Source organism: Watersipora subatra, chromosome 3 (genome assembly GCF_963576615.1).
Source record: "Watersipora subatra chromosome 3, tzWatSuba1.1, whole genome shotgun sequence".
NCBI classification, from domain to species: Eukaryota; Metazoa; Bryozoa; class Gymnolaemata; order Cheilostomatida; family Watersiporidae; genus Watersipora; species Watersipora subatra.
The window spans coordinates 31,326,973-31,339,431 of NC_088710.1; positions in this window are offsets into that span (position 1 = coordinate 31,326,973).

The following is a 12,459-nucleotide window of genomic DNA, read 5'->3' on the forward strand; positions in this document are numbered from 1 at the left end:
ATTAACTGATACCCTTGGGCTGAGTTACTGATGGATGCCATGGATGAAAGTTAAATATATATTTGCTGTTCTTACATGTAAGAAAAGCATGAAGAAAACAGGAAAAAGAACTGTATGACCACTACATATATAATGCTAATAATAAACTAGTAATCACGTATCATATGTCTATGGTGTCACTAGTTAGGAGTTATCGTCGGCATACATACATACAAGGTTGTCGACTCACCCACAACGTGTATTGCTTGGCTAAAAGGTGTTAAAATATAAATGTAGGAAAATATGGAGCAATAGTTATGCAGTGTATAAGATTAGTTTTCTAAACATAAACTGGAAGAATGTGTTCACGTTATTTGTGTAAATGTAAATCATTTGTGGGGCTCGGAAACTATATGTATATCCAAGTGGTCTGTTATATTATTACTTGTGTAATTTTCTTGCTTACAGATTGGTTTATGTAGTTTCACTGATATTCCTAGCTGAACGAGACAAGACAATAGCCCTTTCTCAAACTAATTACATGCATTGAATTATTATTACAATTAATGGTCAGGTCAAGTCAGCTGATTTGTTTTATTTGATAGAAACAAGTAACCGAAGTACCAAAATCAGTGTCAATAATAAACAGTGTTGGGTCTCTTTAAATGCACCTATAATAGTTATTGAATAGACAGTAAAAATATGACAAAGGAAATTGCGAACGTTGTATTGTAGAAAATACAATTAAAAGTTTTTAATTTTAGCATTATTACAATACCGTGACAAATTTAAACTTTTGTAAAGTTTGTATACCATACACCATTTTAAATATGGAGAGCATAAAATCACAATTTCCTGTATTATCTCATCTGAAAATTGCTTCTCTTCTAAGTCATGTTGAATTGTTTCTTAATGACTTGAAAAGCATGTACAATAGCATTTGACTCATCCCAGTATAATATACAAGCAGATTGGTTAGCTTTAAAAAAAGTAAAATGTGTTGCTTGACCTCTTGAGTTGAGGAAAATTTGAATTGGAATGAACTTGGCACTGTAAAGGAATTCAGACAGGAATGCAGATGCAGAGGGCCCTGGAAGGTATCGAAGGTGTGTCAAACGGATGACGTCTTAATCCATACTGAAACTGAAGAAAAGCACGGCAGTAAAGTAACAGAGGTCCTATCTCGTCTGGCTTCCACAGGCATAACTTGAAACGAGGAAAAGTGTGAGTTTTCCCGGACTCCTGTCACCTTTCTGGGTCTTGTTATAGACGAATCAAGGATACATGCAGATCCAGGAGAAGTATCAACCATACAAGATTTCCCTATCCCAATAAAACTGGAAAGGCTTAAAGTGAGTCCTTGGATAATTATCTTGGTAAGTTTATGTCCACTCTAGTGGATGACACTGTCAATATGAGATCTCTCCTCAAACTGAAAGACAATTATTGGTATTGGACATTCGAGATGACCAGAGAATTTGAAGTGCTGAAGCAGAAAATCTCCTCATTCCCGGTGTAAGTCCCATTTGGTATGGAGGTCGAAACCTGGCTTTCCACCGACGCTTCCTCCTATGGTTTGGGAGCGGTTATTTTCCAGAAAACTGCTGATGGCTTCAAGTCTATAGATTTCTGCATCGTTGATAATATGGATGGCGAGTATTTAGTTATTAGTGACTATTATAGCCTGTTCATGGTAGCTGAAAAGTTCCTCCAAGCCACTGCTGCGGACCTGTGCGGAACTATCAACAAGGTCATATGTACATTAGGTGTACCACACATCATTGTATCAAAACACGTTCCACAGTTAATATCTGAAAACTTTGCTCAACTCATAAAGAAATGGGATACCATTCACCAAACCAGTTCCCCTAGAAACCCCAAGCAAATAGTCATGCAGAAAGAGGGGTGCAAACATTCAAAAAGTTTATGGCGAACAATGTTGGGATTGAATATGCTATTATGTGTCATAATGACAGTCATTTGTAGAATGGCTATACTCCTGCCCAGCTGCTCATGGGAAAAAGTATGAATGCAATGGGCTGTCTCGTCAACAGTCCAGTGGATGTAAAGAAGTTTCCTGCTTATGAAGCTGACTACAGAGGTAAGCAGGCTCATAATTTCAACCAGTGGCACAGGGCGGTTGAACAGGGGCCAGTGCCTGTCAGAACTAAAGTGGTTTTCAATGACACCTCATTCAAACCTTCAAGGGCTGTTATTATAGCGTCTTCGTGTAGAAAAGTTGCGTTGAAAACTTACAATGGAGCCGTGCTGCGTAGGAACAGAAAACTAGTGCAGATTGATAATCTCACTGAGTCGTTTCCGTCTGAGCATACATGTATGTCAAGAGAAGACTTCTCTAATCCCACACAGAACACTGGAAGTGAAGTAAGCACCAGTCAGGTAACCGCTATGCCTAGGAGATAAAACTTCACAGAGACCGAATCTTGGCAGTCGCCGGTGCCAGATGCGCCTGCTTCTACACCTTTACAGTTACAGACTGACTCCCCGAGAGAAGAAGACTGTTAAGCGATCACCTCCTTTAGGAAGCAGTCGCTCTCCGCCTGCACCGACTTTGGCATCCGCTCAAAAACGCATAAAGGTTGATGGAACAACCGGTCTAAGCGGCCAGTCTCAGCCAACACTTGCCTCTTCTAGTACTCATCGTGAGAATGTAGACCTGTTAGACATGGGCTGAGAGAGTTGTAAAACCCCCAGATAGGCTCAATCTGTAATAGGTGTATTTGTGTATTATGCCTTGTTTTGGAAATAATGTCCATGTCTTTATACTCACTGACTTTCATGTGGTTAAAATTGTTATTCTACTAATTTCGAATTTTCATTTCCCCCCATAAAGATTTAGATAAATGTTGGGGGAAGGTGCAGGAGAATTCCAGACAGGAATTCCTATCTATATTTACGACATCACTGAACTGGTTTGATGAGGAGTGCTTATGAGACGCTGAAGCGAAGGCTACGATTAGATCGGATAATTCTGGGTGAGCCCTTCCCGAAGACGAGCAACTTGCGGACTCATAATCAAGTAAGATCATATAGTCTCATAGGCACAAGAAGGCTTATAGTTGAGATCCGAATAGTGATATTTGGCTTTATCTATGTGCAGTAAACTTAAATGATTCGCAAATGACGTTCTAGCGAGAATACTATAAAATGAGTGATGGTCCTGCAAAGGGCCGTGGAAGAGCAACTCCATGAATATTAATTTGTAAAGGACTGATGAAAAAACGAGATGACCAAGCCGATTATACAGAGAAAGGACTTCTGGAACAGGGGTTTGTCTCGTTCTTGTTGTCTATATCCTTTTTATTTTAACATTCCAGACAGGGAAGCACAATTACTAATATATATCAAGGAGTGACAACTCCAAATACACATTGTACATACAACAATATTGTGACATCTCCTCCTTAAACTTGTCGGATTTCTTTCACAAATAAAATCTTACATAACATGCCTGTATTTAATATTCTACGCTAATCTAAGCTAAACACAGAAAACTAAGAGAAGTACACAAATAAGAAAGAAACATACACACAAAAAAAAAGAAACAGATCTACATGCTAGGGTTGCAGCCATCGCCCAGTCCCAGTGACGCCCGAGCCAACGGCAGGTACAGCATGGACGGGGACCCGAAGCGTCGCCACTCATTTTGTGACCCAATCTCCGTAGCATTTTGGGGCATTTACTGTTCTGCCAGATCTGGTAACGATAGTATTGGTGTTTTGTGGTGAACTGACAGGCTGCTCGGCGTTGGTGTTAGGAACTGCAAGTAATTGACGGCGATTACGACGAAATTGTTTTCCAGATTAGTCATCCCTAATTATGTAGGAACGTGGTGTACTAGCTCTGTCAACTACACTATATGTGCCCTCAGTCCATTCGCCATTACGACGCAGGCGTACAGGGCTGTCACGACTAAGAGGTGGTAGAGGATTAGCAGAAGCCTTCCGATCATAATAATGCTTCATTAGACTACGATATTCGTTCTCATTTTCGCGAACCCGGCGTTCATCGATGTCTACGTTCTTTAGAGCGTAATCGGTACACGGGATCGTAGTGCGTACTTGACGTCGTAGCATTATCTCATTGGGACTGTAACCAGTGACTGTTTTGCTTGATCTATAACTAAGCAGCGCCATTGCTGGATTTTCAGCGTTTAGAATTTTCTTTGCAGTAGCAACCGCTCGTTCTGCACACCCATTGGATTGTGGATAACGTGGGCTGCTTGTTATATGGCGCATCTCTCGTTGCTCGACGAAAGCTTGGAACTCGTGACTGCTATACTGGGGTCCATTGTCCGACATGATCTCGAGCGGAAAGCCCCATCGACTAAATATCCACTCAAGTTTCTGAATTACAGCTGCGGATGAGGTTTCGCGTAGCTGACTGATTTCTATGTATCTACTATACTGATCTACCAACACTAGGTAGTTGATGCCTCTGTGCTGGAATAGATCTGTTGCAACTCTATGCCAACATTGAACAGGTGCCTCGGTCATCATAGGCTCTTTCATTTGCATACGTGAATGTCTGTTACAGTGTTGACAATGGCTTACATGCTCAGCTATCTGTGTGCTGATCCCAGGCCACCACACTGTTTGTACAGCACGGTCACGGCACTTCTCTATCCCCATGTGGCCCTCATGAATAAGCTCAAGTGTTTGTGTTCTCATGACAGTAGGTATAACTATTCTTGCATCATAAAGGAGTAACCCATCAGCTACTGACAAGTGGGCTCGTGCATGGAACAGCTGTTGTAAGTCATCATCAATTTGACATGGAGACTTAGGCCATCCGTCAATAGTGGCCGTGATTGCCTTCGCGATCACTGGATCGTCAGCAGTTTCACGTCTGATTTTCTCTAGCCTGGTATCGGATATTGGCATGTTTGTTACGACACTGTTCACATATATGCTGACTTCAGCAGATAAATCGCCAGTCGGTTCCTCCACAGGGGAACGTGACAATGCATCGGGTAAGGTTAAAGACTTGCCTGGTACGTGTTCGGCTACAGGGTTGTATCTCATTAAGCGCATCAACATGCGTTGACATCTAAGAGGCGCGCTACTAAGGTCATTACCATTGATGAGGGGGACTAGCGGCTTGTGGTCAGTTACTAGTTTGAATCTGGGGAGACCTCGTACATACTGGTCAAAACGTTCGCATGCCCACACCAAACCTAACAACTCACGCTCAATATTCGAATATCGCTTTTCCGCAGGCGTTAATGTGCGTGATGCACACATTATATATCGATCGCCCTGAGTCAGTGTTGCCCCTAGTCCGTTTAAACAAGCATCTGCCGATATGGTTACATCAGCTCGAGGGTCGAAGTATTTAAGATGAGGCGCCGTCGTTAATTGTTCGACGATCTTGCGGACAGCATCACGCTGGGGCTCATCCCAAACCCACTGACTATCGTCTTTTAACAGGTCATTCAATGGCTTTGCTAGGGCAGACAGGTTGGGGACAAAACGCTGAAGATAATTTATGCTGCCGAGGAGTCTGCGGAGTTGGTGTACGTCACTAGGGTTCGCGAGTGCTTCGATCGCCTTGATTTTGCTGGGGTCAATATGAATGCCATTGCGACCAAATATGTGTCCGAGAAACTTGATGGACTTCATGCTATATTTACACTTGTCGACGTTCAACTCTATACCGTTAGCTGTGATGCGTTCCTTTACACGTTTCAATCTGGTCTCGTGCTCTTGTTGGTCACTACCGAATACGACTACATCGTCCTGGTATATAACTACACCTGGAAGGTCACCCAGAATCGCTTCCATTCGTCGCTGAAATATTTCGCTCGCACTGGTTATCCCAAAAGGTAACCTGTTGAAACAAAACCGGCCTCGGTGAGTGATAAATGTCGTTATCTTTTTTGATTCTTCGGCTAGTGGAATTTGGTGATAACCGGAGCGGGCATCTAGCAGGGAGAATATGGCAGCATCTTTAAACTGCGATGCTAAATCGTCAAAACTGGGAATTGGATAATGTTCACGTTTGACAGCTCGATTCACCTCCCTTAAGTCGACACAAATTCTTACCGACCCGTTAGGTTTCTCTACCGGTACAATATTACTACACCATGAGGTTGGACCGGTGACTGGACTTATCACACCCTCATTGACCATCCTGTCAAGTTCAGTGTCGATTTTTGGTTTAAGAGCAAATGGTACCTTACGAGGTACCGAAACGGAGAATGGTTCAACGTCCCTCATGGCAACGACCACAGGGCCCCCGGACATGACACCTAAACCGTCCGCCCGGAGCGACAGCAGTGACATGGCCGACGCCGCACCCCTAGACAGTAGGTCTGACCGACAGTCAGCTACATAGGTAACAATATCATAGGAGCTTCCTTTATAAATGACATGCATCAAAAATGAACCAAATACATTTATCTTAGCATTGACACTACTTATTGAAACCGATACATTTTCTAAGCTAGGTTTATACTTTAAAGAGTCATAGGTGTCACGCGACATCAGTGTAACATCTGCACCACTGTCAACTTTAAATCGTGCAACCTGGTTGTGGTTGATGGTGAGGTCTACATACCATGGTTTATGATCACCTTGACACACCACGGTGTCCATGAAGAAGGCATTGGCGTCTGTCCTTTGTCGTGCTGTCTCGTCGTCCTTAACCTGAGCAGTCACTTCGGATTGATGATGGTTCCGTCCTTGACTCTGATTTCGTCTCTGATACTGTCCTGACTCACAGACTTTCTGGTAGTGCCCTTTTTTGTGGCAGTTATTGCATGTGGCATGATAAGCTGGGCAACTTCTGGGTGGGTGATATCCACCACATCTACGGCATGGATCCTTACCGGGATTTGTTGGCTTCTGGCTATGATAGCTTGACGATGGTGTTCGAGCACCACGAGAATTATTTGCACCACCGTAGCGTCTAGCATTAGTAGGCCGTCTGTTAGCGTGTTGGCCAAATCTCACGCCATCTACTTGGCCAGTTCTCTGTTGACAAATTTCATTCTTTACTGACTCTGCTTGTTTTATCATGCCCACTGCTGTAGTTAAGGTTAAGTCTGGCTCTATCTGTAGCTTTCGTGATAAGTCTTGGTCGATCACTCCAATTACTAGTCTGTCTCATATATGATCCTCCTTGTCGTTAAATTCAGCATTGTCCGCAAGTTTATAAAGATCTCGAATGTATGCCTCGGCTGTTTCACCTGGCATTTGAATGCGTTTGTGAAAGATTGATCGGGCATGAATTAAATTCTTCTTGGGTCTAAAGTAATCCTTAAATTTGTCAGTAACTTTCTTGAAGTCAGTCTTATCATCATCTTGTTGAAAGCTAAAAGTGTCATACACAGCTTTTGCGTCTTCACCCATGCAGTAAAGTAACGTTGCTAATTGGGTCTCTCCATCTTCCTTCTTAAGTTTGCTAGCTATGCGATATAATTCGAAATTAGACAACCATGATCCAAAGTTCGAAGGATCTTTGAAATCAAAAGCAGATGGTGGGTTTAACTTAGCCATTACGATGGATTATTATTTTATCCTCTCCACGCTCTCAAAAATCCGCTGCCACCATGTCTCGTTCTTGTTGTCTATATCTTTTTTATTTTAACATTCCAGACAGGGAAGCACAAATACTAATATATATCAAGGAGTGACAACTCCAAATACACATTGTACATACAACAATATTGTGACAGGGTTGACCTAGAAAAGATAACAAACGCGATTATCGAAATTCATAGAAACTTTGTACGCAATGAACATTCTTTAACGAATTTATTTTTACGGTTCGCATGTTCGAAGAATTTATTTATGTTTATAATTGCTTGTCAGAATAATCTAAATATCTGTTCCAACTAAATACTAGCTGTTAAATTCATTTAAGTAATATGTTTCCGTTATTGTTGTTATTTTTCTTGAAATAATACTTTGTATTTAGCCTTTTTCGTTATCAAGATGTGTCTCACTGTTTCCCAAAAGTATTGTTTCCTACATGGTATATGTAAAACTTGTTTGTTTGTTTGTGAATATTATTTATTGAGGTTTTCATGAGAAAATAGTGTTCTGTTGACCTCATAATTAAAAATTAAAGCTAATATAATGTGGTATAATATGATAATTGAGAATAAAATTGTTAGTGGCTACAATAATATGATTTCTATAAGAGGATAATAAGATCGTTGATTGAGCTGAGTATATATATATAGTGTATATATATATGCAAGCTGAGTTGATTGAGTATTTAGATTCCAAATTAGTAATTATTAGTATGGTCATTTTTTAAAAAATTTTAACGCGGGTGACACAATACTCTACTATTCTTATGTCAGCTATGGTTGTAAAGTGACAACCGATGGTTTTTAATAATTTTAATTCAATGTTGTTAGTATACCAGTGTTAGTAAATAAAATATAGAATGGTCAGTAGTCACAGTATGGCCAGTTAATCAATATCAAATGACAGCTCATTCACAGGATCTAATACCTCTTCTTTCATAATCTTGATAGCGTTATATTTAAAAGATTGTCTGCCATAGTTCTTATTAATAGATGGTGTTATTAATGAGCATTGCGATCTTAGGCTTATTTGGTGTCTCTCACTATCCTGTTGAATATATTTGTATAGAGCACTGGCCACTGTAGCTACCTCCACTTTGCCTATCAACTGCCTGTAAAAGAAAGAACGCCGACTGGCGAGAGTATGTAGGCCCAATAATCGACGACCATCAGTTACTGAGAAGGATTTAGGTGCTTTGCATATTACTCGCACCGCTTTATTTTGGCAAGCCTCAATTTGGTCTGAATGACATTTACCAAGAAACATAAACAAAGTAGCACAATATTCAAGACGACTTCGGACTATTGAAGTATATATTAATTTAGCATCTTCAACTGACAAAAGATGTCGAATCTTACGAAACTTCATGGTCTTTCGGTTAGAGTTTAGATTATTGCACTGTAATGGTTAGTTTTTCCTCCGTAATTTTTTTATTATTATGAGTGGGAAAAGTTTACAAGTCAGCAGTCGAGAAGACGATGTGGTTGGCCAGTTTGAACAATAAAGGTTAATTTTTAGGCCATCCGCTTATGTAATCCCACAACCAAACACGAGTGTTATATATTCATATTGTAACACGTTCAGGAATAAAGAACCACAGGCTAAATAGACTACTAGAAGTTATAGCTACTGGAAGCTACGGCTTAGACGGCTATTAGGCTACGGCTTAGACGTCTAGGAGACACGTGACCCCCCATCGCTATATAGTGACTGGAGACCAAGCTGACGGCCTCTTGTGATCAGGAGTTCACGGTGAGTGCTTTATTGCTCCCCCAGCAATATAACATGGCGTCGTAGGCAGGATTGTTCGGGGAGAATTGTGATCGGTGATACGTTATTATATTGTGGTGTAGTGGTGAATAACTGGTGATATCGGCCATCGATAGTGGTGATACAGTGGTTAGTGATTTTCCGTGGTGTATTTTCTGTGATAAGTGGGAGACACTATACAAGGTGAGTGGTGATTACATTGTTATAGAGGTTTCGAAGGGTGTTCGGAGGTAAGTTTAAGCTATTTTTGAATATGGCTAGAAATTTGAATTTTAATGACTTTCCGAAACTAGTAATTAATAGCGACGATGTTGGTGGATCATGGAAAAATTGGTTAAATGAGTTTGATCTAAGCGTTGAAATGATCACACTGAGATTAGGGGAAGAAAAAGTTACAATAGATGGCGAGGAAGAAACTGTTGATGTATTTAGAGGTAGAATGAAATTAGTATCTTTGTTGAATGCCGTGGGTAAGGCAGGTAGAGCAGCTTTGACATCTTTAGGTTTTGATCAAAAAAGTGCAACTTCTACATACGAGGGAGCCATGGAACTTTTGAAAACTGTTTACGAATCTGAAGAAACTGTTTATGTTAAAACAATGAAGTTTGTAACTGCTAGTCAGGCTGTAGGAGAAAATGAAAATGACTATTTATTACGAATTGAAGATTTAAGTAGAAAAATGACTTTTGGAACTGAACATGATGCTTTGAGACAAGAATTTGCTTTAGCTATTGCAGTTAATGGGTTGAGAGAATCTTCTCTTCGATCCCAGCTGATGCAACAAAATGACTTGAATTGGACTAAGTTTTCAGGTATCTTGAGAGCTAAAAAAATAGCTAGAGATTCAGAAAGAACTATGGAAACTGTCAAAGCAGGCAATTTTAATGTGAAATTGGAAGTAGATGCAGTAGAAAACAAATCAGAGGACAAAGATAGTCAGTTTAAATTTGACTCTGATTCAGATAATGAGAAAGAAATGAATAGAGTATCTTCTAGAGACAAATATAAATCTAGAGGGTATGGTAAGGATAGGAAGTCAAGTAAATACGATAAAGACTATAGTAAAGTTAGAAGCTCTAGAGACTATAGTAGTTCATCTAGGGATTCTGTTAGAGAGAGACCACTTGAATGGCGTAGGAGAAGTAGAGACAGGTATTCCCCGAGGAGATATGATGATAGATCTAGCAAAAATTCTAGACGGTATCCATCTCCAGGGGCAGATAAATGCTATGGTTGTGGGGTGAGGGGACATGAAATCAGATTTTGTCCAGAGGTAAGATGCTTTTTTTGTGCTACCAAAGGGCACACAATTAAGGACTGCAAGGTACGTAGGAGTCAAAGGAGAGATAGGTACGAAAGTAGTGGAAGTAGTGAAGGTAGAAGAAGTCCTACTCCCAGAGTAAGGTTTTCTGAGTCTAGTAATAGCAGCTGACTAGACGAGAAATTTGTCAGAAATTTATCTGTAAATGGTAAGGATATGGAATTTACTTTTGACACAGGAGCTGATGTGTCCACTATGACTGAGAAAGCTAGTAGAAAGCTTGGTTTGAATTTAAAAGAACCCGAGCAAATTTTGAATGGAGCTGATGGAAATAGATTGAATGTTTTAGGAGTAGCTGATGTAGCTATTAAAAGTACTTACAGAGCTATTGATACTTCTGTTTACATACTTAAAGGTTCTAGAAGAAATCTTTTAGGTATGCCCGAGATTAAGAAGTTGAATTTGTTAGCAGTTATTAATGCTTTGTGTGCTAATGAATTTGACCCTTTGAAGGAATTTCCTAAGACATTCGAGGGACTAGGAACAATGCCTGGTATTTTTAGTATTGACATAAATAGGAATGCTGAACCCGTTAGATTGTACGCGCCTAGGCCTATTGCAGCAGGCTTGCGTGAAAAAGCTAAAAAAGAAATTGATAAAATGTTGGAAAGTAAGGTTATAGAACCTATAGAAAAAGCAACTGATTGGTGTTCTGGTCTTACCATCGCTCCAAAACAAGGTGGTAAGATTAGAATGTGTGTAGATTTGACCAATTTGAATAAATGTGTTAGAAGGGAAGTATATCCTTTACCTAGGATATCAGACATGTTGAGTAAACTGGCAAAAGGAGTTATGTTTTCCAAACTTGATGCTAACTCTGGATTTTGGCAAGTTAGACTTGATAAGAAATGCAAAGAATTGACAACTTTTGTAACCCCACGGGGTAGATTTTGCTTTAAGAGAATGCCTTTTGGGATATCTTCAGCCCCTGAATTTTTTCAGAGGGAAATGGAAAAGATATTGAAAGGCTTAGACGGAATTGTGTGTTTGATGGACGACATTTTAGTTTACGGTAAAACTGTAACCGAACATTGGCAACGTTTACATAAAGTTTTAAATAGAATTGAGAAGTCTGGGATGACTTTGAGGAAAGAAAAATGTGAATTTGGATGTACCGAGGTGAAGTTTTTAGGACATTTGGTTAGCAGTGCTGGTATTAAACCAGACCCAGGTAAGATAAAAGCTATAGTTGAAATGAAGCCTCCGAGGAGCAAAAAGGAGGCCAGGAGATTTACCGGAATGGTTAATTATTTGATGAAGTTTAATAAAAGGTTAGCTGGTTTATGTACTGCGATTTATGGAGTAACGGGTAGTAAATCGGAATGGTATTGGGGTCCTGACCAACAAGAAGCTTTTGAAACTGTTAAGAAAGAAATTTCTAATAGTCCAGTATTATGTACTTTTGAGATAAATGCTAAACATAGAGTTTCTGCTGATGCTAGTAAAAATGCACTAGGTGCAGTTTTGCTGCAGTATAACGAGGAAGGTGCGTGGCAACCTGTAGAATACGCTTCTAGAAAAATGACTGAAACTGAAGGTAGATATGCCATGGTCGAAAAGGAAGCTTTAGCTACGACATGGGCATGTGAGAAGTTTGATTACTATTTAGTTGGTAGAAAATTTGAAATAGAGACGGACCATAAGCCTTTAATTGCGATTTTAGGTGAAAAGGATTTGTCTAAACTACCTGTAAGAGTACAACGTTTTAAGTTAAGACTAATGAGATATGATTATGATATTTTCCACACTCCTGGGAAAGATATGTTCATTGCTGATTTGCTTAGCCGTCCGAACAGTGGTGCTGTTTGTGATGAGGTAAGTAAAGCTGTT